We start from the raw sequence: 26,548 nt of genomic DNA, 5'->3' as shown, positions 1-26,548 counted from the left end.
CTTGAAACCTCACCAGAGCCACCATTCTGATGTCCCAAAGCTCCCAGTGTTCTCTGTGCTGTGCCATTTCCAGCATGTTGTGAGCAGCTCCCAAAATAGGATGTCTGGGGCTCGCTGCATGCAGTCCCAGCTCATTGTTAAAAGCTAGACTTCTGCAGGAGGTGCAAACTGTGTTTTATCAGCCTGTATCACCCCAGTAACTGGGTCTAAACCTCCCATCTTGCAACTTAGTTGTGAGGGCCCTCAGCACAATCCTGTGGCAAACTGGGGGAAAGATAATAAAATTAAATTTACTATTGAAATAAAAGACAGAAGGCACAGTGGTTTTATTCACTAAAACCATCCGCTCCTCAGCTTACTGGAAGTTATTGTTGTGCTGCCAGTTTGCCATGGAACAGATGGACCAGATGCCATTGGAGTCTTTGGCTGGAGGAGTTGGTAGTTTGTTTTATATAGGCTCTGGAGATGACGTTGAGTGTTGCAAAAGTCTGAGACAAGATAGAGGGTGTAGAATCAAAGATGTCAGTGGTGTTAATGTGTAACTGGACGGGGTTTGAGAAGGTTTGGAGCTCTTAGGCTTGGATCTGTGGGAGCCAGGTTTTGAGGAGTCAGAAAGGAGCAGGCGTAGGAATGACAGAAAAAATAAACTGATAAACAGCATTTTGACTGTGGTAGAGCTGAGCTGCTCTGCCTGGGAAAAGCACAGAGAATTACAAAGTGATGTTTGGAACAAGAGAGTTCTGTTCCCTCTGTCTAGTTAGCAAACAAAGGAGGTGAGGGCTTGCAGAGAGGTAAGGGATCAGAGCCCATAAAGGAAATATCCCAGATTTGATCCTGAAAGGCAGCCCCAAGTATTGCGTGCTCCGAGCAGGCTGTTGGGTCCAGCCGACTGCATAACATGGGGCATCCAATGTGCTTGCTGCTCCAGTATAGACACATGGCCTGGACAGAGGTGACAGGAGAAAATCTGCTTTTGTGCTGTCTGCAACGAATGTGTACACAGACAGCTACTGGGAGGCAGTGGAGGACAGCTGTCAGCTTGGCAGAGGTTGATGTAAATCAGGAGGACTCTGCTATTAGTGCTGAGCTGGCTTGCAGCAGCTGAGGCCTTAGCTGAGCCACTGAAGTGGTAAATAGTGCTGACAGCAAGTTGTGACTTTGATAACCTTAAATGAACTCTATGAAGTGCTCACTTCTGAAGAGAATGTTGTTGAAACCTGGAAATGAGGCTCTCAAAGGTTTAACAGATTGGTCTGTTGTAGAGGGTTTGTTTAGAAACCAGATTCAGAGGAGTGCAGCATTGCCACACGTGGCAGGGCAACAGCATCCTGCTCCTTTGTGCTGCAATGGGGAGCAATCTCACGCAGCCCATGTCAGCACAACAGTGAGCTGAGGTAGGGTGATGGCGTACAGTTCAAGTGAATGGAAGATGATGACAAGCTAAAATTTATCTGAATAATTGAGAAATGTTGGTGTTTTTGCATTCTTGGAAATAAAACTGGCACACATTCTGCAGAAATTGCAAATTGGTGGGAACAATTGATCATGATGGGGCTGGGTAGAGAAATAGAGCCATCTCTTGTGGGTTTGAGCAACTCGCAGGCTGCTTCAGTAAATGAGTGGGCAGTGGCAGAAGCACAGCATAAATAAGAGCAGCACTAGCAGCTGAGTTTGGACCTATAGATTGGGCTGGAGGCATGGGCCTAGCTGGTCTGTGGGACCTGACATAAGGTGCGGGGAGGCTGCAGCTAATCCAGAGGAACAGATGTGTACCCAGCTCACACTTGATGACAATTGTAAATTTTGGGCTAGATTTAGCAAGAGGACACTCATGCCTAGATTTTATTATTTTTTTTAGGTTCTTGGTAAGACATCCCAGTATCACATCTCTAATGGAGAATTAATATTCCTGTAGTGTCTCCCTGTCTTGGAACACCAATACTGAAACCTCGGAACTGTCATCTGGAACTGCAGGATACCAACTGCATTTCTCTGCTCCTGAGACTTGGGGACAGCCCTCAGGGCTGTGACAAAGTAGACACAACTGAGGTGACCACCTGATCTTTAATCTTCTTGGTGAGTAATTACCAAACTCAGAACATCTGCGCCATGCAGGCACCAATGGCTTTTTGCTGTAACCTCCCTTGGGATGAGAGATCATGGCACTGAGTTGGCTCATAGACCTCAACAGTTTTCTTCAGCATGAATCTGGAGTGATGAAGAACCAAAAGTTGTGCATCACCAGGCTCCTGCACTGTTTGTCCTGTCTGCAAGCCCAGGCTCCTCCTGTAACATCTGGGATGGTTGCTTCCTTGTAGAGAGCATGGGTCCAGAATCAGCCACGAATATCATGTCAGGATGCTCACACTCAAGGTGGAGTTGAGGCCTGCAGAAAATGGTAAAACTGTGAGATTGCACCTGGAAGAAGCTTTCTTGCAGATGAGTCTGGCAAGAGGTTCAGTGAGCAGCTGTAAGGAGACCAGCAGGAAAAAGCAGAAGTGGGCAGGCTCCTAGAAGTCTGGGAATGGTGGGCATGTCAAATCACTTGCTAAGAGAGCCCCAGAGTGCTCTGAGAGTTGTGAAAAAGGCAGAAACACCACTGATATCAACTAGTTCTCAGCTGGTTCTGTCAGAAAAAATAAAAATTTAGAAGCCTAGCTAATCCATAGCACTAAGTTTCTTACCTAACCTTTACTTTCTTAAGAATAGCAGCAGAAAATTCATGAGAGGAGGTTATTTTGCTAGTCGGAATCAGAAGCAAGTAAATTTTCTGCTGTGCTTGACTCCAGTGTTGGTTCATTCATTGCCACAGCCTTTGAGAAAGGAACTGAAAAAGAATTGGCTGCTTAGAATTACAATAGTGTTGATGGACACATTCCTCTATCATATTAAGGCTCCTCACCATCCCACATTCAATTCTTGGCCAGATCTAGCGAAGGACAGAGGCATCTGTGCGAAGAATTTCAATAGAATTCCAGAGAATTACAATGGAATTACACAACAGCACAGATAATAAAATTTGTGAGTTATTATGATTTATATTTCTGTGGGTTCCAAAAAAACAATCCCAGTGTAAATACTCCCAAAAAACCATTGGAGTCCACTCTCAGAAGAGGGGAGAAAAAAAAAAAAAAAAAAGACGAGCAGATCTTCTCAGTGTATTTTGTTTGTTCACTAACTGTTCAAAAATCAGTGCCATCCAGACATGCTGGAGGCACGTCATTCCTACCTGGGAGAGATTATGCGCTGGAGATGTAAGGTAGAGAAGAGCTATAAGGCTGGAGAGAAGGTGATGGACAAGGTTTCATTTAGCCTGCAGTATCTATGGGACAAGGACTGTCTTTTGCTCTGTTTATGCCATCCACAGCACAATTGAGGCCTTAGGGCTTTTAAGGCTTGACTGCAGTACAAACTATAAACACCAATAACACAATAAGGTCTCAGATATTTTAAGGTTGATTGTCTGGAGCACACTATTATTAATCCATCATGTGCAGTGTGAACACACTCTCTGTGCCTAAAATTAGAGTTTTTCTCAGTGTGTTCTAAAAGCTGTTTGCTTTTCAATTGCAGCGTGCAGTTACAATGACATGTAGACAATTCCTGTGTATACTGATACTGTCTTTCAGACTGCAAGTATGTTTACTGCAGGGGAATCATAAATACATTTCATTTTCTTTGCTGCAGCTTTATGCTGTATAAGGACAGAAACATTTATTTGATTATGAAACCCTGTTTTTGTATTTTTTCCAGATTTCTTGTTGACATGAAAAGTCTGTCTTTTGTTTCCCACACTGTTGGAGGATGGTAGCAAAAACATTAATGGATGTGGATCAATATCACTCACAGGCTGGGAGAGGAGGAAAAATATCCTGCCCTTCACTACTGAAGTTTAATACCAACTTGCTGACCAATCCATGGCTCTCATATTCCTGTCAGCAGATGTGGATTTTCCAGCAGCAAATAAGCCACTAATGGTACAAAGACTTTCTCGATATGGTGTAACACTTGACCAACCCAGGTCAAAAAATGAAGTCAACTCATGCAGTTGAAGTATCACATCAGGCCAAAGAGCTTTGTCTTTGTCATCTAGCAAGGACTGTGTATGGGGGACTCTTCTGTGTATGTGTTACAAACTATTGTTGGTCACTTTAACAGAGTAAGAAACCAGAAACATCAAGGAGGTCAATACGAGCTGCTGTGAGCCTTCAAATGCAGAGGTCAAGCATACAATGAAAACAAAGCAAAGTTGTAATGCTAGTTGCAAGCTGCGTGGATAATCAATAGCAGAATGTGATTCCTTTTAATCGGGGGTTACTTTAGGTGGCACCAGAGGGAACAACAACAACAACAAAACAAAAAAAACCCTGGAAGAATAAATTTGCTAATTGGAAGTTGAAATTCATGGCTGATAGCAGGCTCCCAGGAAAGAAGTAGATTGCATGCAGAAAGAGTAATGTTCAGCGACAAGTTCACAGCAGTTAGCTCACCAGTGAGATAGAAGTTCATACTAAGGTAATTCTTGTGAATTCTTTTACATGCTCAAAGCAGAACAAGGATATTGAAGTGCCCTATCTGGAGGACTCTCTACATGACACAGCATTCATGAATGAAAGCTCCCCAGTCTCAACTTCTGAATCGAACCAACAGCTATCCTAGGGGTAGTAAGATAGAAAGGTAACTATTTCCCAGAACTTGAATGGCTTTCCCCTCAAAAAAGTATTTGAGCAACTGTTCTTTTTGCATAAAACTGTCCTCAGCTGAGGTGAGGTGGGTTATTGTCGTAGTAGTATGTGTGTATATACAGTTTTTTTACCTAAGTTTTTGACATCTCTGAGTTGCCTCTTGCAGTCTCAGCCCATCCTTTGCAGCAGGCAGGGTGCTGGGTGAGCCATTGGGCTGCAGTGTGCAGTCACTCTGTTTTTTCCCCGTTCACTGTGGGTGCTGTCAGTTGGCACGTGGAGGCTCTCTGTTGATGAATGACTGCTGTGAAGCAGACAGGATGGAAACAGAGATGTTCTTGACATTCAGTCAGATCCTAATGAGCAGTTTTTTGGTCACCAATGGGCTGAAACATGCCCACTTCTTAAAAGCTGTTCTTTTTTTCATTGACGTGACCCCAAGTGACAGCTCCCTCTCCTAAGATTTCCTCTGGCTTGATTTATAGAGTCTCAATTCCGGCTGCATGCTACTTGGGGCACAGACCGTGTGATGTTCCATGTGAGGTGCCCAGACAAATCAACAGCTTTAAAATGTCATATAGCAGCCCCAAAAAGACTTGTCAGAGCTGGAGAGGACAGATCCATTGCTTGCAGGCAAGGGGAAATGAGGAAATGCAGGAGTTGTGCTGTAGGAAAATCTCCAGCTAAACTGCTTTCTCCCATGTACGATTGCCTACTCTGAGCCTATTCAAGGAGTCTTTGGGAAAATACCTAAGAGGATTTTTCCTTTCAGATTAAGTGATTTCTGGATGATTTTACCCACAGCATATCAGCAGGGGGTGAATTTAGCTGCACTTTGCACTAGTGAAAGAGAGGCTCATTCTTTTCAAAATCATCCACTAAATTAATGAAGACATGAACGTACATTACGCTTATTAAACCTATTTAGCTTATTAAAGGCTCCTCTCTCAGATCATTTCCTTCTGTGTGTATCTTTGCATCACAGGCTCTTCTGTTTGTAATTTCCGAAGTTAGGGAAAAAAAGATCTTTTTAAGGCATTACCCTCAGCTTTCAGCAGTCAGAAACTGTATGTACAGTAGTCAGCCTGAAATCCCATAGAAAGATGAAAGACCTTGCTGTGCTCAGTTAATGCAATAATGATCACTCTTTTGCTCAAATATAATATGAGGTGAGTGCCACAATTAACAAGGAATAAGAATCAAAATGCAATGTCAATTTCTGTTTTGTTGTGTTGAATGAATTACTAGGATCTTCATGCTCTGAAACTTTGGCTAGGATCATTCTACTCTCCTGAGGAAAATAAAATGTTTGGTCATTGCCAGTTCCTTTGACTGCCATTGTTTTCACTGGTTTTGGGAACAGATCCTTATTTTTGCTTGATTTCTAATTCTCTTTTTCACCCTTCTAGCTAATGAATAGAGTGATGCAAAAAATCTGTAAAGCAATATTGGAAGGATGCTGCACTGAAGGAAAACAAGGAAGCTGCAAAAGTTACAGGAAACTCATTTTCTGAGGACAAAATGCAAAAATATTCTACAGGAATGTTGTCCTTATGGTCTGAAAGCAAATTTGAGTGATTTGGGTATGGGAAACTGAGGGGTGGGCAGGTGCTCTTTTTCCTCCCATATCTATAGATATTGAGCTTTTCTGCTGTTTCGGGGCTGAGATTTCCAAATACTTTCATCAAGATTTCGTGCTGCTCAAAGCTACTGTTCTGGTCAGAAAGACAACGGCACCTCCGCTGCAGAGCCCAGAACTCCACTTAAAATATCATGATACAGAGTTTATGAATCTGCAGATAGTCCAGAAATTAGGCCCCTTCCAGCTGTTCCCATTGATGTGATGAGAAAGTAGGACATTCTTTTGCATTCCTTAAGCACCTACTGTATATTTGTTGAGTAGAATTTAAAAAGAGCTCTCCAGCCCTATAAATGATGATGGCTGTCAAGCAGCCTTGCTAGCATATTGACTACCTACAGTGTGAAGTGGGAGTCTTCCTAATCCTGCTCCCAGCTCCTCACCTGCAGCAGCCTTTATGGAACAGGAGAGCCAGGAGCTGGGCTTCTTTCTCTGCAGCTGCAATAGGACTTTGCTCTGGATCTCATCTGCAGCACTTTGTATTTAGGGACCTTGCTTTAACTTTTTACTTGTTTTTCCTTTCTTTTTTTTCTCCTCTTTTTTTCCCCCCAGCTACACTTCTGTCAAATCCCAGTTTCCATATGAAGGTTTGCACCGAGTTGAGTGAAAGCAATTAGATAATCTATTTGTAACAAAATACTTTTATTTTACTTTAGTAAACTTAGTGCTTCCTTGTAAAAACAAACTCTTTAATTACTCAGGTGTGACTACTCACCATATTAAATCACCATACTACCTCAGCATAATAATACAGTTCTTTACAATTTCATTTTAGAATCACTCTTCTTTTGCTGGCATTTAATTTTGCACAGGAGTAACACTATCATAAAAGAGCCCAGGTGCAAAAATATTGTGTTTTTAGTAATGATGTACTATCCATTACTATTAAAAACTAGAAAAACTATCAGCGCTGCTTCATATCGACTGGGATTACTTAGCTTAAATGTTTAAAAGGAATCATTTAAGAGCTCTGTTGCAGCACAGGTGCCTGTGCACCTCTTCTACACCTGGCCATTTGACACCTGGCCATATACTTTCATATGTGAGATTTCAAACTTTCTCCCTGGTAAATATATTTCTTTTAACATTTCTGCTCAAAATTGCAAACACAAAGCTTTTGCAGTAGGGAAGAGGAAGGGCAAGAATGAGTTGCGTGTTTAGTGAATGCCGTTTTTACAGGTTTGTACCCTTAGTTTTTGGATGATGATTTGCCTTCTTTAGGCTCTTTTAACAGGAGAAATTACAACTATAGTAGCTTGCAGTTCTTCTGTCTTCATTTGCTGTGGTATTGATTCTTTATAATAGAACTAGAAAGATGTTCAGCTTCACTGAAATCTATAGCAAGATGTGCTAGAATTAATCTCTCCAACCTTCAGCAGTGCAGTTTAGCAATCAGGTAACCAGTAGCTAGGTGACTAGGTATATATTTTCACACATGGAGAAACATAACCTCGAGGGAATGATTCGTGTCATTCTGATGTAGGTTTTTTTTACAGAGTAGAAAACACCTGCAATATGGTTATATGCTGCCATACAATCGGAGCTTCATTCCTCAGGCAGAGATGTTGGAGGAAAGGAGAAGGAACTGCAGTTCTCTGTCCTTTGCCATTCATCCAGAACTCCGTAGCTTTCAGGTTTGTCTCTTCGTCTCCATTCTGCTGGCCTTTTAGCACATCTGGATCTCTGAGATTTCTCTTTATGTAAAAATTGCCTTTATTTTTTTTCTCCTTGATTTCTCTCAAAGTTTCTGCATGTTCTTATCTGCAGCTCTAATCTCCATTTGCTGCTCTTATTTTTGAGCTGCAAGTGGTTTGCATGGTGGTTTCTCCTGTCATGTTTTTATCAGGCATCCTCCAGTAACAATCCTGCTGTTTTGCCCCAGGTTCTGTTTACCTTCTCTATCTGCTCTGGTCCTCATGTTTTAAGGCTGTTGGATTTCTCATAATTGCAAGGTTTGGGCCTTTTTCAAATGGTTGGTTTTTTATCTTACTGAATGTACGTTTCTATTTTCTCCCTTCATTGGTCTGTTCATTTTTAAAAGTCTTTTAATCAAATGAAAGGAATTAAAAATGAGGAGGGAAAACCCAAGAATTTAAATTCCAGTCTTTTTTTCTACCACAAAGAACCAAGAATTCTTTCTATTTAAGGCAGTCACAGATATTATCATTGTGACTGGTTTCCATTAACTTTGTAAGTAGAAAGACATTTAGCAAAGTTGAAAGCTGTCTCTTATGTGATGACAGACTTTGCCTGGTTTAGTATTTTTACTGGTTAACTACCAAATCCTGAGTCTACTGCTGTCTATGGCCAACATTTAGTGTTCACTAAAAGAAACACAACTTAGAAATATATCTTCCATACTAAGCTTTTGAAAACACATAGTATTTTGAGTTAGAGAAGCAACAGTTCTAACACGTGAAAAGAACTGTTACCAGAAGGCCTCCTTGAGAGAAAGAAACAGAAGAAAAAGATGCAAAGAGTCAGGAAGAAAGCACGATACATAGTCAGCTGCCTCCTCTATATACAAGACAACCTATTAATACTCATTCATACAACTAAAGCAGCACGAACTGGTTATATGGATTGACAAACTGGTTAAACCAACAATGGCTCCATGTTGGGATGCAGTAACGCCAAGTGGGATTTTGTTTCTGGAAGTCAAGGCACAGTTGGAACTCTATAGCCTTTGCCATCACTGTGGTACCGTAGCCTAGTTAGTATTCAACAAAAGAAGTCTCAGCTGGACTTTCCCATTTCAATTCACACAAGTCAGGTTTGGGTAGATCACTGAGGGGAGAGAAAAGCTTCTCCAGTGTTCCATATCTTATCTGTCTGGATTTTCTTTTTGCAGTTTCTTGGGAAGACTTTTCTAATACAAAAGTTCTCTGATGTCCTTCCGTGTTGCTTCTTCCTTTCACATCCGACCTTGTAGGATCATTGGATGTCTTGAGCTGGAAGGGACCCACATCCTCAGGCGGCTGCCCATCATCTTGGCCTGCCCTTGAGCCCCTGGGCTGAGGACTCTGAGAGGACTTGGTCAAACCTAATGTTATCCAACACCTTCTGCTCTGCAAGACTGCAAATCTGGCTTTCAATCTTCACCCTTGCTTCTACTCAGGTACAACTGTTACTATTTTCACTCTTAGTTTAATATTGGAGAAAGCTTTCCCTATTTAATCATTGGAAACAGAGAATACATAATGTATTCAGAACTGTGAAAACTTAATTCTGGTTAATTTTTTACTCTCTGAGAAAAGTCATTATGACTGATCTTTCAATCGAGAACACCCATTTTGTTTATTTTTAACGTTCCTTTTATTATGTTATGAGCTTCTTAAGGATAATGAAATAATTGCTTGTCTCTTTGATTGATCTTTGTCTTGAATGGAAGCTTTAATAGTGTTATTTCTAGAGCAGGCTTACAGTATAATACAACTGAAGGAATACATGACACTAAAACACTTTAAAGCACGTGTTCCAATAATTAGACCTACAATCCTTGTCAGCCAGAAGACTGTACAGGGAGGAGTTCCTGTTACAATTTATGAGGAAAGAATTCATGCTATTTTGCTTAATAAAGCAAAAAATATTACTAATGACATTTATTAATAGTTGTAGCAATCTGTGAACAAACTCCTTCTCCAGACAGCTCTGGAAAGACATTCACATGCTACAGAGAAATCCCAAATTCTCAAATCCAAGTTTACTTTTTAACACTAAAACATGTCAGATGTATGGTAACTTGTGATCTAAGTTCGTCCTGCGTGAAAGATTTTGAGACATCTGGAATTGTATGCTCCTCCTGGATCTCCTGCTGAAGACCCAGCTGTTCCCTGACATCTCAGTACCCCTGGTTCCCTGTCATCAGGACCAGCACCTGGTCAAGAGCATGGCTTCATCTACACTGAGTGCAAAGTGGAAGCTGACAAACTGCACAGATTTGCAAGAAAATTCTGGAAGGCTCTGAAAGTAATGCCTCCTATTTTATTATGTTGGCCCATGATATCGGAGGTACAGCAGTGGAGGCTGAACCTTCCCATCTCAATATTCACTACATTTTGTGGCCGTGTGATGGCAGCAGAGAGGCAGTCTGTCACGATAATGTCTGACTCGGAAGCGTGGATGAAGAATGAAGAGTGGATGTCAGCACAGTGAGGATTGAGTGATGCATTTCAGCAGTGGTTGAAATATAATAGCCAATCACATAAGAGATACCAGGTTGCCTGAAGTTTAGAAACAAATTCATGTTTTGAGGACTAATTAAATGTCTTTAAAATCATTCAAGTTTTAATAACACTCAATGCCCATCTCTTGCTCTCAAAAATGAATTGCATTTGCATCCTTGGTAAACTGGATGCTTCTGTGCTGTAGCAGTAATCATTGTTGGAAGCTTTTATTCAGCCTTAAAGCAAAGGAGAGCATATGCCTTACTAGCATATCAAGGGAAAGTAGTAGAGAGGAGTACTTTAACAAGATACAGGCTCTCAGAAGAGTTCTAAAGTATACAACTCTGTGATGTCACACGGTGGAGGAAACTTTGACATAATTGGGTATCTGTGAAGAGTGGATATGCGTACATGCAAATTAGAAGTGGAAAAGAAAGGAACAAGTGAAAACCAGAACCTAGATCCACATTTTTTTCAGCTTGAAATACAGCTGTGTTCCTGTACTTATGATTAGAGCATAAGTGAGACTGTAGGCCAGCTATATGATATTGTACAGGCAGGAACCTACTTGTCCCTCAGAGAACTGGTCAGAAAAGTATTTAATCCTCAGATAACGACTCACAAAGCCTTTAGGACACAAAGATGAGGGTAAGGCAAAAGCATGGGAATAAATAACTTTCTGAAATGTAATATCTTTCCCATCTTCTTTAACCTGAATTCCCAATGACAAGACCGAGATCCCAGGTAATCAAATTATTCAGTTTCTTTTGGTTGTATCATTTTGTTTTTGTCCAGTTGCAATCACATTCAATTTAAATACCTGGGCTTTGGCAGAGAAGGGTAGAAGGGTGAAATTTTTTCACTTCTTTGAATCTTGAACCCAATCATTTTTCCTTATTTAAGATCAGTGAGATCACTTAGAGGCTTGTCAGCTTGGTTGGACTTCGCTGGGAACACAGCCTGCCCTCTGACATGGAGGAAGGTAGAAGCGAGCCAGGGTGCTCAGGATGCTCTGTGAGGAAGGAAAAGCATTGTGGAATCTCTTTCCAGGTGCTGAGTTTGTTTCCTAAGGAACCAAGTTGGATCACCCAATAGCTGCTACATGGCACAATCATTCATTTTTAATAGTGTGATCCCAGCATTATAATATTGTGTATAGCCCAATCCTCAGATGGAATACAATCATGTTGTAGCTCATTTTTATATCAGATGAGGATTCACTAGAGACAAGGCTCTTTAGCATCCACCCACACGTGGTACTAACAGTGAGAAACTTGTTTCACAAGGTCTTAAAGCATGGTGCGGTAACCTGAGAGGAAAAGTGAACCTAAGAGAACCTTGAGAACCTAAGTGAACAGGGGGGATGTAGTTAATACTTTGTACTTTTCCAAGCTGAAATTGTGGCTTTTAACATTTCTGTTTGTGAGAGTTTGGGCAGCTGGCTGAAGCTGGCTAGCATTACTTTTGAAGTATGGATCTTCTATTTCTATCAGAGGAGTCAAGGCTACAGGCACATCTAACAAGAAACTCGAGCCTGGGACTATCTGGATTTCTAAGTTCAGGATGGAAAAGGGTATTGTCGTTGTTTTTCAGGATGCTTGTAAGCCTACGTTAGTAAACACAGATGACGGCAATTAAGGCTTTGGGAGAATCTTGGCACGTTGGAACTGACCACTTTTCTGATTGAGAACTGAGATAGTGGGAGAACCCTTTATCCCCTGGTTGAGCAAGAACATCTTGAATCTGTTTATCTGTGTATGAAAAAAATTAATTAAACCTCTACAGGCTGGATTCCTCAAGGATGATAAATGCTCAGCTGGCTTTAGGATCCTGCACAAAAATATGAGTTAACCTGGAGAGCTTTTGGATTTCAGATAAAACTGAGGGGCAAGGCTATGAGGCACACACAATGAAACATCACCACTAGGAGGTCACATTTTTTTCCATGTACAGAGCTGGCGAAAGCACTCAGTTGGGTGATTTTTGCTTTGTGTTATTAATAAACTCAACAAATGTTACCTTTTTCATGCACTGATCAGATGCCCCAGCAGTCACACATCCACATTTCCTGGAGAATGGGAGCTGAGGAAGTACCCACAGCTCAGTGGAGACACAATGCTGTTCAAGTTTCGAGTTGCTTGAATGATTCGTGCTTTCCCTCTCATCCCACCATTCCCTATACAGCAACACGCTGATGATAGTTACCTCCCAGAGGCTGGATTCAAATGCCTTTCCCCAGAGAGAACTGAACCTGCATCTCCCACATCTTGGCTGAGTGCCTTAAATGGTAAAAGATCTGGATATCCTCTTCAGTGCTGTAAACCTAGGCCAAAAATAGTTTTCAGCTGCAACTATATGACTAATTTGACCTGAGACTACTTCTGTAGGGCAAATATTTTATTCACAGAAAAAAAATACTTGCCCTCCCCTATGAAGGAGATAGAAGAGAGAAAGCTGTGCTACAGCAAATGAGCCATAAGATCTTGTAGAAAATGTTAGGACTTGACACTAATATACAGCACTTCTTCCCAAGCTAGAGTTTGAGAAAGCCAGAGTTCTCCTCCCCATCTCCTTTCACACATAGCTATATCACTACTTACATGCTGGTTGCCAGAATATCTCAAAGTCACTACCATACTTCCAAAAACCAAAGTGAGATAATTAATATATACATTTCATAGCTGCAAACCCAGAGAGATGGTGCAGGTAGGTGTCTGAAATATGCAAAGTACTTCCAAAAAAAAAACATCAAAAAAAAAAACCCAACCCAAAATATGCAAATTATTTAGCTTCCTACTCCTGTGTATCACAACAACAACTTATGGGAAGTGTGGGGGCAGAGGAACAGAGCTTAAACTACCACTTTGGAACACCAATTTCTCAGTTTGTTTCTGCTACATTGATGCATTAATAGTTTCACACAATGAGCTGAGATGTTTGCAAAGCACTTTGTTCTGTGCTGCTTCAATGGGTAGAAGTACTGGTTCTAGGTTTTAAAAGGCATTTCAAGTTAGGCTCCTAGGATCACATTCAGACATGAATAAATAATCTAATTTTCACATTTGCTATTCAGCAGCTTCTCATAGCATATGTGGTTGCAGCTGCAGGGCCAATATTTTTGTAAGTCAGGATACTTATTCAGGGACTTGAATGTGGGCTTGAGATGAGTATTTGCAAAGGGAGCTAGGTGCCCAGTTTCTATTGAGAAAAGATTTAGGAGTTTCACAAGCATAACTTATAGGTGTCCATTAGGTAAATCTCAGCTTTGCTGTAAATGCCTCTGGATTCCTTAGATTTCATTTATTTGGCAGCCAGGCATCTAGCTCTTTTGTATGATCTGAAATAAATTTACAGAGTTCTGTATAACTTCTGTAGTCTTTCTCTGGAAAATGAATAAATCATTCAAATGGAAATACTCACATAGCTGGGCACATATCCAGATACAGTATGCCTAGCTTAGTGGCAAAAACTTACAGCACACATCCTGTATTGTCAAGGACACTGAACGTTTTGGCTGCCCTAATAGAAAAACAATAATTCAATCATGTATTATAAAGGAATTTCCTGGAGACATTTGGCTTTGCTCAATCGCCCTATTAGATTTGTTCTTAATGTGGAAGAACGGCCCGCTAAATTCGTTACATACATTAGACCAGCTATGTTTATTTCTAGATGGGTTTTCATAAGGTGGTTGAAATGCCTAAAAATACATTTTGAAGATGCTTTTATACATAATAACAACAGCACAGTCTTGCACCACTGTATGCTCAGTAATTGTTTCTCACAGTGGAGGGACACATTTAACACAACTAGCTGTAAGTATTTTATAAATCAACAATAACAGACCCACTGGGTTGGGATCATTGTTTTATTTTGCTGGCAGGGACCTGCAGTATGTCAGATGTTATACAAAGACAAGAGAGAATGTGTGAGGAGATAGTTATGCTAATATTTCCCCCCTTCCTCTCTGGAGTAACTGCCTTAACATCACACAAGTTGATGTGTCCTCAGCTGTTCCAAATTACCTACACCTGTTGGATCTGGCACATTAAATAAATACCCAATGAAACATAACTGCTAAAACCCTTTTCCTTAAATGTTCTTAAAGACCAGCATCTCACTTGTTTGTAAAGACTGCCTTATGCTGCTTGACTGTCTTCCAACAGTAAGCCCACAGATGTCAGTGAGCTCTCAGAGTTCACAGGGGACAGTTTAACTTCTCAGGATCTTTTAGATGTTCCCAGTCACCCTCATCTCATGAATCTGCTGCTCCACTCGGCCCTGGAGACCTGTGCTGATGTGGCTAGTTGGCCAATGGACCAATTGTCACTTCACAATGGAGTTTCAGGCCAGAGGGAAAACTTTCTCTGCAGATGTTCATCCCACAAAGCAGCTGTTCATACACCATGCCTTCCATCCTCATCCCTACAGCCAGCCCAAAGCTCACCCTACGACATGCCCCATACCACCCATTTCCCTCCAGGAATGCCCATGTGCAGCAGTCACTGTGACGCAAAGTGCCATGGAATCATTCAGGTTGGAAAAGATCTCTAAGATCACCAAGTCCAACCCTAACTCATCCTGACTGTGCCCACTAACCACGGCTCTCAGTGCCACATCTCCATGTTTCTTGAACAACTTCAGAGACAATGATTCCACCACCCCTTTGGGCAGCCTGTGTCACAAGCCTCATGGGACAGGTCCTCCATAACAGAATCAGGGATCAGTGCTGTTTCTCCCTCACCACCTGCATTTCAACTGTCCTGCATCCCTACATCCAGGAATTTTTAAGAAGTAACAGCTCATGTGATTTTGCAGTTCCTTTCCATTTCACATGCTTAGGGAGTTCCTCCTGTGGAAATTCCTGATCACTGATTTTTTTGCATGGCCAAGCGTGTAGCAGAAATGTTAAGTCGTGGCTTGAAGCAGTGATTGAGCACCTAGTGGAAGGCAGGGCCAACCCAGGGGAGCTCAGGTGCATGCAATGCAATGCAATGCACTGCACCTGAGTGACCAGAAGGGGTGAAGCCAGGATCCACCCCTTCCCAGATCTCATTTAAGGGTTGGCAGTGGAGATAAGGCTGTCTTTCAGGCAATCTCTACTTACCTGCAGCCTTCAAAGGTAAGCAGTTTTTCTTCTTTTGTTTGATCTGGGAATACCAGGCAGTGCCTTGCTCAGCTGGATGGGGATGGGTGCTGCAGGGGTGTCAGTTCACCTGTCTTGCTGTTCCATCAGTAGAACCTGAAAGGTGGCAGCTTCATGGCAGCAGACTTAATGGTGCAAATGCAGATGTCCATCAGTTACACAGCTTCCATTGACTGATTGCAAGCTGTCAGTTTAGTAGTGCTTTGTGCAGAGAAAGGCTTACTATTTTTGGATCTGTCACAAAAACACTTCAAGTTGTCACAGCGCTTCTGTCTGAGAAGAAGCAGAGGCATCCAACACTTCAGCAGTGCCAATGCAAATACTTTCTTAATAAGTTTCTTAATAACCTACTCTGACATTTCCCATAATGATACCCCTGGACCTGGCTTTGCACTCCGGAGCACATATGCTATCACATTTCAAACATATTTACACTTCATGTGTACTCAAACATGCCTACTTTGCTTTCATACATGTAATACAGTACCACTTTCCTTAGTCTACAAGGTTTCTAACTTCACTAGTGCATGTGTGTGCCTTCTGCATGCTTAGAATCTGTAACTATCCAATGTGTGCCAACACTGTTTAGGAAGGAATCTGAGTTGGGTAATGACTGGAGGCCAAGCCTGGAGCTGTGAGATATACCTGCAAAGCACTGCTGTGCATGTGGAGAGATATGTGACATTCTAGGCTGCTGAGGGGCAGCCCTGCAGCAATCCTGCACACTGCTTTTTGGGATCATCCCTTGGGCATCCTTTTCCATGCCTGATGTGACTTAGTTGTAGTTTAATGCAATGTGTGTTTGAACTGCCTCTGGAGGATTAGCAAACATTAAAACACACATATCATAATATTAGTATGTCTATGTATATTTGTATAGATGGTAAACTCCTCATCTAACAGCTCCAAACCTTGCGGTTGGGAATATCACAGTTATTGAAAGCTCAGAAAGGACAAACACAAGTTCTATTTATAACACATTGCTGTTTGGTCTACTGTGGTGCTGCGTCTCCTGCTCTTAGAGCCCTCAGCCCTTTGTTTTGTGCTGATGGAAATATTTTCATACAATTTCAGATGTCCCACAGGGATGGTTCATTGTAGTTGTTACATTAATCATCCCTTCCTTAGAAGTTGTAATATCTCTAACTCTAGGCCTGTGATGATAGTCATCCTCCAGCTGTACATCCGTACATTCCTAATTTTCCTCACCTTTCTTCTGCCAGAATCCTCCTTTTCCCATCATTTATGATATCCAAAGCAAAAATGAGGAACTGAAGTTAGGATTTCAACCAGATATTCTCTTATGAAGTCCTTCTGTAGAGCAGTTACTTACTCTGTTTACAAAAAGTGGAGAAAAAAACCTGCTTTTAAAAAAAAAAAAAAGTGAAATTGCTATTAAGTATGTTGTCAAAACTAGGTAATAAATTGTTGCTCTTCCTACAGGGAAACTCAGTATATTTTCCTACCTTGTACGTTTTCCAACTTTTTTCTCCTCCATAACTAATAACGCATTGCTGGAGAGCACAGCCTCTCTGCATAAAGCTCCACAGACATAGCGAGATTGTAGACCGCGTTTCTGATTTCCCGTATGTTGCAGAAATACGGTATCATGCCAATTACTTCAGGGGGAATGACTCTGGATTTATACTGCTGTATCTGAGATCATAATTTGACTCCCTGTGAGTAATTGAGGTCATGTGTCTTCCTTTTTAACTTCACCATTGCCATGCCTACGCCTCCCGCTGCAGGGTGAGCAGCTTGAACCATCCCAGATGACTGAGTCATGAGCATTTTTTCTAGATGAATACATGAGGGTTTATAGGAGAGCAAGTAATTGCTCTTCGTGTGTGCCTGGGATATTATTTCATTAAGCAAACTACTCCCTGCTCGTGCAGAAGCCCTAAGATCATGCAGCTGCTTGTGCCAAATTAAGTTTTCCTTAGGGTTAGAACACAAAGTCAAAACTCTTGGGTCTTTCTTCTTTAATGTGCTCAATTTCTGACTTTGGACGAAGTCCCCATGATCTCTGTGCATCAGTTACCATCTATTCAGTGGAGTCCAATCTCCATTTGTGAGGGAACAGATGTGGAAGCCCAGCATGTGGGGCCAAACCCTGACCTCGGCTCTGTGACATCACTGGGGGAAGTCGAACACGGTGTCAGTTTGTGTCTTTACCTCTGCCTCTCTGAGTTGGTAAAACGTTCTCTGATAAAAGCTGCCTTATAAACACAAAGGTTCCTGTGACTCAGGTTCACTTTTGTTTGGTCACAGATCCCACATCTCAGTGTCCTCGCTGATGAGGTAGGTTCTTGTTGCAATTCTCTTTCCTACCTCCTAACACCTGAGAAGAAATCACTTCTGCTCTCACACTCAGGGCACAGCAATCCATGTGCACTTTTGACAAGAAGGAAGTCATTAAAATCTTCCTACGCTGCGCCTGCACAGGGAAAACCCATCACATCTTTCACTTTATTTTTCTTCCAAGGGATGGACCTCAGCTGTTGGGACTGAAGGCACTTCTCTAAAGCTACAGTCAGCACTAGAGAGAGCAAGTGCATGGGGAAACAAAGTCCCCTTCTCCACAGAAAGAAACTGCCTAAAGAAGGGAACTAAGACTTCATGCTGCTGTTCATGGGATGCTGTTAGAATAAAATCACTGCATTTTGAGAGAAAGCAGAGCATTACCAGTTATGTTTTTATCATCAATTTTGAGAAGATATTCTATCAATTTTGTGCATATGTAAGTGGCTGTACAACCTATCAGCATCCAGCAGTCTGTTTTGTTTTATCCCTATGGTAGCAGCTTATCCTCCCTATATATCACACTTTATCTATAGTAATCAAGGTTAGTGATAGAGAACTGCACTTTCTAACCCCAGGCAGCAGGATGAGATCCAACCAAGCAGCACTGAGCCCCACACCCTCACTACACACATGGACGCTCCTTACCTTGCTCCAAGCCAGTCCGGAGCCACCAACACCAGATGTGTTCCAGAGACCTATTAGTTGCACACACTAGAAGAGCATATTTACGATACCACAAATATTTAAGTGTGGTCTCTACAAGTGGGAGGAGAAACTGCTCTCTCCAAAAGTATTTTGGCCACAGGATTTCCCTGTCTTGCCAGCCTCCCTGTGTTCCCCCCGTAGCTGTGGGTTTGTTGGGAAGGTCTCAGATAATCATCTGACATCTCTTACAATGCTCATAAAAAGAGCTGGTGAGAGTTTCTACATCTTATCTTACATACTCAAGTTTCCATGGGACAAAGTAATGCTTCCAGAAGAGGAGGGGAGCATGCAGCTGATGCTTAAGGCTTGGGAGGTGAAGGAGGGGTCCTGCCAATGCCTTGTGGAGAGCTCTGGCCAGCTCTGTCTCTTTGCTTTCCTGCTAGGAAAGTTTGTCTTTACTAATCTATAGTGTGATTTTTGAAACGAGGCTTATGAAATATGACTTTAAGCTTGCTATTAAATCTCCTTTTTAGACTGATAAATGGCTTTGTGGCAGTATATTGCTTTACAGAACGGTCACCTTTTCCCCTAGCTTGAGCGAAAGCCAGGCTGAGCCTCTGTGAAATCGAAATGATCTTTGTCCCAGAGTTTACATCTTCAGCTGAAAACAAGGGATCAGATTCCCTGCCTCAGGCTGAGTAGCTTTACCCTGCAAGTAATCCTATTGAAACCAATGGGACTACTTGCAGAGCTGAAGGATGTGTTGGCACAGCATAAGGGCTGCTGGCTGTGGTTCCAGCATCCATTCACTCACATTGTTTACTTCTCTATTAAAAAGCTTCCAGCACCTACAGCCACTGCATGCAGCGGGACTGAAGTGCAGTAGCTTTCTCAGGCTGAGAAGACATAATGGCCAAATGGTGCAGGTCTGGTCATTGTGTCTTCTGGGTTTTCTGTGGGGTTTGTTTGTTTGTTTTTTCCCTTTTCTTCATCCTTTCCATCTTATAGAATGGTAGAATCATAGAATGGCTTTGGTTGGAAGGGATCTTAATGATCACTGAGCTCCAATCTACTGCCCTGGGCAAAGTTACCAACCAGGTAACTGGTTCCATGTTCAGATCAGGCTGAACATGGGACAGATCCCATATGACTCTTTCCTGAGCAAATTCATCTGAGTAACTGAAGTACCTGTCTTGTGCATGACACCAATATAGCTCTGCATGTAATGTCATTTCCTCATGGCATTAATATGGCTCTGCATGTAAGCAAAGAGAAGGAGAAAAGGAGCTGTGCAGAAGACCTCCTTGTGTTGTCCATTAGCTTTCATTAAAACTGGCCTGGAAATTTCAGAGTGGAAAAATTTTCCACTGGCAAAATGCCAGACTGATTAAATCAAAATGAACTTCCAAGCAGAAATCAGATGAGTTTCTCAGGTTTCCAATGAGCTCAGTGGGCTGCGAAGCTGCTGCTGAGCCTGGTGGTGCAGAGAGCCTCGGCTCAGTCCCGTTAGATCCCCAGCTCTGTTAGATAGCTGAGAGCTCATCACCACTATATTTATTCAGGTATATCAAGTCGTTCATCGAGTTGATGTAATCCACACCAGTCTGGTCTCCTGGGCTGGGTAAGGATGCTCTAAGGCCATGCTTTGCTCCTCCAGAGCCTGCAGGGGAGTTCAAGAACCCAAAGCTCTACTGCTGAAAACAGTTGGGCTACCCTGAACATCACCCACCCCAAACTGGTTCAAAACACTCCAAACATTACACACAAGAAGGCAAGGAGGAGTTCAAAGACAATGATTTTGGGTTGCCTGCAGCAACTTAATTCCATCTTGTGCATAAAATCAATTCTTTACTCCTCTAACCGGACTGGTGCAGTTATCCTCTCTCCTCCCAGGATGTCACTCAGGCTTCAAGATCTCCTAGGCTTCCTACATAAGGCCAGTTCCCAAGCCCATCTCATCCCTGGTTCCCTCCTTCCCATAAAGGCTCAGCATTACCCAAATCTTCATGCCAGCTCTCCCCTTCCCTTCTTGCCTCAGCTCCTGCCTCGTGTTCACATTTATTCACTGCAGCATTTGAGGCTGGCATAAAAATAGCCTGGGGACCCCTGCTTGCCCATCGGGGATAAATCTTGGATGAGTCCAATTGTTAATTTCTAGAAGTCTCTACTGAGTACATATGATTTCTCTAAAATTTTCTTTCTTAAAAACAGATTAATAGTCCCCCTCCCCCCCCCCTTTTTTTTTTTTTTTTTCCCCCCTCAGCTCGAGGCAGAAATCTAAGAAATTTTCAGCTTGGATGATGAAAGCTTAGTGAAGCTTAGTGAAGAATAGAGAAGAGAGCCTTCTTCTGGGAAGGGCTAGGAGCCTTGATATGGGGTGGGACTTTGGTGCGGGCACAGGAGCGCTCATCAGGGTGCATATAAATGTGTATGGTCTGGCCTGATGGGAAGCAAGGCTGATTCCTGATTTCATAATGTTTCCTATGTGATTTTTTTCCAGCAGATCCTTCACTTTCCCTCTCCTGCTATCAACCCTCAGTTTCATCCCTTTTTTTTTCTTTTTTTTTTTTTCCCCCTCCCTGGTGCCTCATTTCTTCTGTTCCTATCAGATCACCTCCCTTCTTGTCTGTGGGGATGCCAGCAGAGCAAAAATATCACAGATAAAGATCTTTTCATCCTCCCATCTCAGTTACCTCCTTACTACAAGCCTCCCAAAGCAGACCTTCCTCTTCCTCCATATCTATGCAATTGTCCAGCATGATAGAGGTGTTCTACAGAGAATCAATCTTTAGTGAGCTTTCTTTCTACTGCTTCTAAAAGTTTTTATAATACGTAGGATCAATATCTCATCCCCAAGAAAGTTGATCTGGATTGTTTTTTAGTAGAGAAAGATGGGGTAATGATCAGATGGTCCTCAGCTCCTACCTGAGGTCCCCCAGCCCATGAGCCTGGACATGCTCTTGCTCCACACTGGCCTTGGATCCATGCTTTATGTGATGTCATTGCCCGAAAAGTTTCTTCCCCTCAATCCCAAGGGATTGGCCTTCTCTTCCCCTGTGAGAAGTTGGCAATGCAAGGAAACACTCGTGTGTGTGTGTGTGTGTGTGTGTGTGTGTGTGTACTGCCCTGCATTCATATACATGATGACAGGCTTGCTATGCTGACTTAATAAAATGAGCTAACAAGTTCTCATGACCAGTATTAATTTTTAAAGTAGTATTTCATTCTCTCCAAATTAAGATGGTTTTTGTTTTGCTCTCATAAAAAAAATCTGCTGGTACTCTGAAATGGATCAGTAGTGACATCCAGTGGCCACAACTTGAGACAGCTGTAACAATTTTGGTTGTGCTAGAGCAATCTGGATTTGTTGCTAATTAGAGGTATTGTGAATTTCTTTTCCTTGGAGCTCTCGCTCTGCTCTGCCCCCACAGTGGAGTGTTCTTGCCCCATTTGGGCTGAGCTTTATTTGCTCAACAAGGAAGTGAGTTAAAGTATTGTGGAAGAACTTGGACTGCCTGCACACATCACCAACTTGCCAGTGTCACCAGCACCATCACCACCATCAGTTTTCTTAAAGGGCTTTGGGACTCTTGGATGGTTTTTTCTCTTTGGCTTCTTACCTTCTGACAGTGCTGTCTGAACAAAGGGGCTGTCTTCACCGTACAGAGGTTTTACAGATTCAAGGTTTGCGTGTGAAAGGGTCAGGAAACAGCTGATAATGGTTGGTTGGTTGGCTGGTTTTGAGGGGATGTGTATGAAATTTTCCCAATGCAGACACTGATCAAAACTTTAACAGCACTATTTTCACAGTTTTAGAACAGATACGAGATCTTGTAGCCCAACCCCTTCTTGGCAACCCTACTTCACGAGTGATGTTTTTTCTTGCTGTGTTATCTCAGTGTTCCAACCCACAAAGTGCTAAATACAGCAAAGCACATTCCTCAAGCATCCAAGCAGCTCCCTGACCTTGAGAAGGCACACACATATATGCTTTCTTGGATCAGAGCCACGCTTTTCACTTCTTGCTGATCCAGGATTTCAGAGTGACTTAGTTGCTGATCAAGAATACGCACTGGGCCTCTGAGTCGTGAATCAGCTGTTTTGTGGGATTCAGAGTATTTGGAGAGCAGCTTGCTACTCCTGCTCTCTGTGTTAGAAACATACCTACCAGCTTTGTGTGCAGCCAGGAAAACAACACATCAGCACCTACGCACAGAATGCTTTCTACTTACTAAATGTGAAACTGGAAATTCTCAGCTCTCCCTGAAGAGACAGTACGCCTTTCTTAACTGAAGTGCTGACACTGTGACTCTGTAAACTAAATCCTCAGTAGAATAGTGTTTCTCACTTGCAATGTAAGAAGTTAAATTTACAGATGCCCTGACAGCCTCCTGCCTCTTGCTGAATTCCAGTCTGAGCTGACTGCTGCGGTTCAGCCCAGGGTTCAGGCAGATAATCACGTTACTGTTGGGTAAAGAGCAGCTGTGTGTTCGCTGAGGCTGGGGGCTCAACCACACGTGTACTTCCAGACCCTCACAAACACGTGGCAAAAATGCATTATCTTAAATCTTTTTTTTTTTTTTTTTTTTTGCTGACATGTCAATGAACACATTTTTCCTCAAACACGGGACAGACCAAGAGCATCTGGCTCCACTGACACACGGTAAGTAACTCATTACACTGCAGGAACTGCCTTGCTTTTGAACCCTGTTTTATGACGCTGATGTACTTGATTAGCACTTGAGTCAGGGTGTTACACCGAGGTGCTTGAGCACTGAGCCAAACTTCAGCCCGTAGCTGTGGGAAGTATTGGGTTAAAAGCCCTGCTCATTACTCACTGTTTGCTTTTAGAATGTGGATGTTTTGACTAAGTGTACAGAGTCTAAAAACGCACATATAGAAACTAAAAAACAGAGGCAAATAAGGCAGCCCTTCAGATCCTGCTAATACTTTATCTGAGATAGCAGGACAATAAACCATCCGATGAGCCTGCTCAGGGTGGGGGCTTTAGGACACTGTGATGACAGTTGTAACATGTGACTTTTTGTTTTGCGATTATAAGGATGGCTCTCATTTCTCCCCTTCTCCCATTTCCTGTAATGCTTATTTACTTACTTAGTAATGCTAGTCCTCCTTTGGGATTAAAAGATGCTAAGGCTCCAAATAAGACACAGATGGCAGCAAGCTCATATCATTTAATGCTAAAGCACCAAATGCTTATAATTATTTTTACTCTGCTAGTACTTAGTCATGTTGTAGATCATTCATATTAATTTCTAACTAAGATAGGTATCTTCAAAAAATCATTACTCTGGTTCTTTCGGGAAAAAAAATGGGATAATTTCTTAATTAATCATAAATATTACACCCAAAGAACTTCCAATATTGCAGTAATAAAGTTACTATCTCTCTCTTAATGTGCTGAACAGAATTCGTCTTTATCCATAAGTCTGGTTCTTGCAAAGGAAACAGAAGCTATTAAACAGTGACTGCCTCCATATACTCTTAGCCACTATGTGAGCCATTGCCTGGGTAGCCCACTCTATCGGGGTTTTAAACATCCCATGAGCCAGGACAGATTGCCACTAACATACATGAGATTTTTCAGTAACATCTGAAAAAAAATACCAGGATGTAACGGAGGAGTTAAAAGTGGAAAGTTTTACATAATCACTGCCAGGTTGGGTGGCGAAACTGGTCGAATGAGAGGAAGGAAGAAAGAAATAAGAGAGCAAGGCTGATCTCTAGCATTTTTTTTATGAGGCAGTAAGTCTAGTAGGGGTAAATCTGTCATCCTATAGAAAATAATAGGATTAAACTTGGCTGAACACAGTGCAAATAGTGAGATTTTCTTTCTTGGAGTAGGCCTGGCAGTTCAGTAAGAAATCAGACTCGAAAGGCATGGTTGGATGATGATGATGATTATTATTTCAAATCTCTGGTATGGATGTGGTCCTTAGGTGACACATCTACAGAAGAAGCATAGAGTGGCCACTGACCGAGAAGACAAAAGGCAGTGAGCTGGTGATGTATTGCACTGTCTGGGAACGTGGTGGAATTCTTGGATGCTCCAATCTTTCTCCAAATCTTGAGATTGTTGTGGGGAGGAGGAAAGATCACTACTGCTACCTGATGTTTGAGATGCAAGACCTCTTTCTTAATTTTTATAAATACTGTATTTATAAAAAATAAAGTACTATTTTTATAAATAGTACTGCCCAGCTCCCTTGACAAGGTCAACTTGTGTTGAGTACAGCTGGAACAATAAAACTGCATTGTTATCTGATTTCATGTAGGCACTTAAAAGGCACGTACCAAGCCTAAACAGGGGCAACTGGTAGCAATACAGTTATGTTAGTAAGGCTCGAGTTCATTTTTTGCCTATTGCTCCTAAAACTATCACCAAGAAAATAGTGTTTGTGAAAAAGAAAGAACACCTGAACTGTTCTTTTAAAAATTATTTTATTTTTATTTTTTATTAATTTATTTGTTGCTGTGCCAGAAAGCTCTTTCCATTATACACTGGAACTCCAAACAATGTATGAATGTTCCTTGAGAAGAAAATGCAGCACTGACTCTAAGGGCCATATAAAGGGACCAACCCAGATCCCAGTGAAGAAATAAGAGGAATATAAAGGGACTGGTAAAGTACATAACCATGCATTAACTTAAGCTAGAAGAATTTGTGCATCTATCCAGCAGTGTCTCAGCTATTGAGACAACTGGGAAATAGGATAGTTGCTCTGTATTGATGTCAATGCCACCAGTAGAAGTGAGTCCCCCCTAGAGGAAGTGGGGGTGAGTGGATTCAATGCTGGTTTTACCTGGACCTCTCACAGGCTCTTCTGAATGCAAAAAGATGTTGGCTTTCATTTATTTTCTTTCCATTACCTTCTTAGAACCTCTGTCATAAAACAAAATAAGACAACAGTTCATTATCTACAGGTGAGGGAACTCAACTGAGTGGTGGAAAACACACTCATGCTCTTCAAAAGATGTACAGAAATGTGGATTTCACTCCCTAACAAATGATGCAGTTGTATTATTAGCCACATATGAAAAAAAGGCATCTCATGCTGTGTAGTTTTTTGCATGAGGTCAAGCTTTCTTGTGGTGGTCCTGACTCAGTGGGGACTCAATCTGGAGCAAGAAGAGGGAAGATGCTGAAAGATTTCTTCATTGCAATAATTGCTTGAGTTTGCCTACACAACTATAAAGCCTTCCTGTTAACATCAATAAGTAGTACTGAAACTAAGCATTCAGACAAGGTATAATGGCAGGTTATTGCCTGTGAAGGAATTGCACTTAGGTTTTCCGGTACTTTGTTGCTAGATTTAGTGTTACATTACAGGAAACCTGAGTGGACAAACGTTGACAAGACATAATGATTTAGTATTCTTTACTGTTCTATGTTCTGACTTTCTGATGCTGAGCTATTTTGCAGAAAGTACGGGCTTTGTGTCTTTCAGTATACTCAGGAAGAACTAAGTTTTAGAGCCCACTGTTCTGGAAAGTGTGTGAGCATGAAGGTCCAGTCCATATGTAATAAGAAAAGATGGAGGTCTCCTTCCATTCTTAACCTATGTGAAAATATATTTTCTTGTGACCATCCTCTCAGTTCTGTTAGTGTCTGTTTGGATCGATATGTCCAGCAAACTCTTGTGTTACTCACTGGCATCTTAAGGCACTTACTAATAACAAGTTATCAAGTTCTCCTCCTTGTATTTCATCATTGTGGACAAGAACACACACACTGTCAGTAGACCAGCTGAACACTCAGATGAGCTAATGAGCAAGCAGGTGCCAGCTAAAACCAAGGATGAACCAAGGCAATGCCAAAAAAAGTCAGTCTTGTTCTCAGATAAAAGTAAGTAAAAAACAAAACAAAACAAAACAAAAAAATGCATTAAATTCATTGAGCATAAAATCTTCAGATGATAAGAATCAGCTATTGCAAATTCCCATC

The 26,548-nt window shown here is 41.8% G+C and overlaps 1 protein-coding gene and 1 long non-coding RNA gene across 28 annotated transcripts in view; one reads left to right on the top strand and one right to left on the bottom strand.

The window, feature by feature from the left end:
- Positions 1-26,548, top strand: part of LOC104912029 (uncharacterized) — a 72,044-nt gene that overhangs the window by 38,017 nt on the left and 7,479 nt on the right. For 11 of the 22 annotated variants that reach the window (XR_014884827.1, XR_014884821.1, XR_014884819.1 and 8 more), the window contains 4 exons: positions 1,859-2,076; positions 3,754-7,955; positions 9,254-9,439; positions 23,216-23,245. The gene's annotated coding sequence lies outside the window, so the exon portion shown is untranslated. The remainder of the gene's footprint in view (positions 1-1,858; positions 2,077-3,753; positions 7,956-9,253; positions 9,440-23,215; positions 23,246-26,548) is intronic. The other 11 variants (XR_014884825.1, XR_014884824.1, XR_014884818.1 and 8 more) reach the window with 7 other exon arrangements.
- On the bottom strand, positions 2,046-18,917 carry LOC109368861 (uncharacterized). Of its 6 annotated transcripts, none has more exons than XR_014884834.1 (4): positions 18,583-18,916; positions 15,595-16,994; positions 4,817-4,986; positions 2,046-2,386 (listed from the first exon to the last, which is right to left on the bottom strand). It is a non-coding gene; the product is annotated as an uncharacterized LOC109368861 (long non-coding RNA). The 6 variants fall into 6 exon arrangements; XR_014884833.1 differs by having other exon boundaries at positions 15,595-16,967; XR_014884831.1 differs by having other exon boundaries at positions 15,595-15,906; positions 16,843-18,819.

Source organism: Meleagris gallopavo, chromosome 8 (genome assembly GCF_905368555.1).
Source record: "Meleagris gallopavo chromosome 8, MGAL_WU_HG_1.1, whole genome shotgun sequence".
In the NCBI taxonomy this organism is placed as follows: domain Eukaryota; kingdom Metazoa; phylum Chordata; class Aves; order Galliformes; family Phasianidae; genus Meleagris; species Meleagris gallopavo.
The sequence above is the reverse complement of the archived record's forward strand: the minus strand, read 5'-3'. Positions and strand labels throughout refer to the sequence as shown.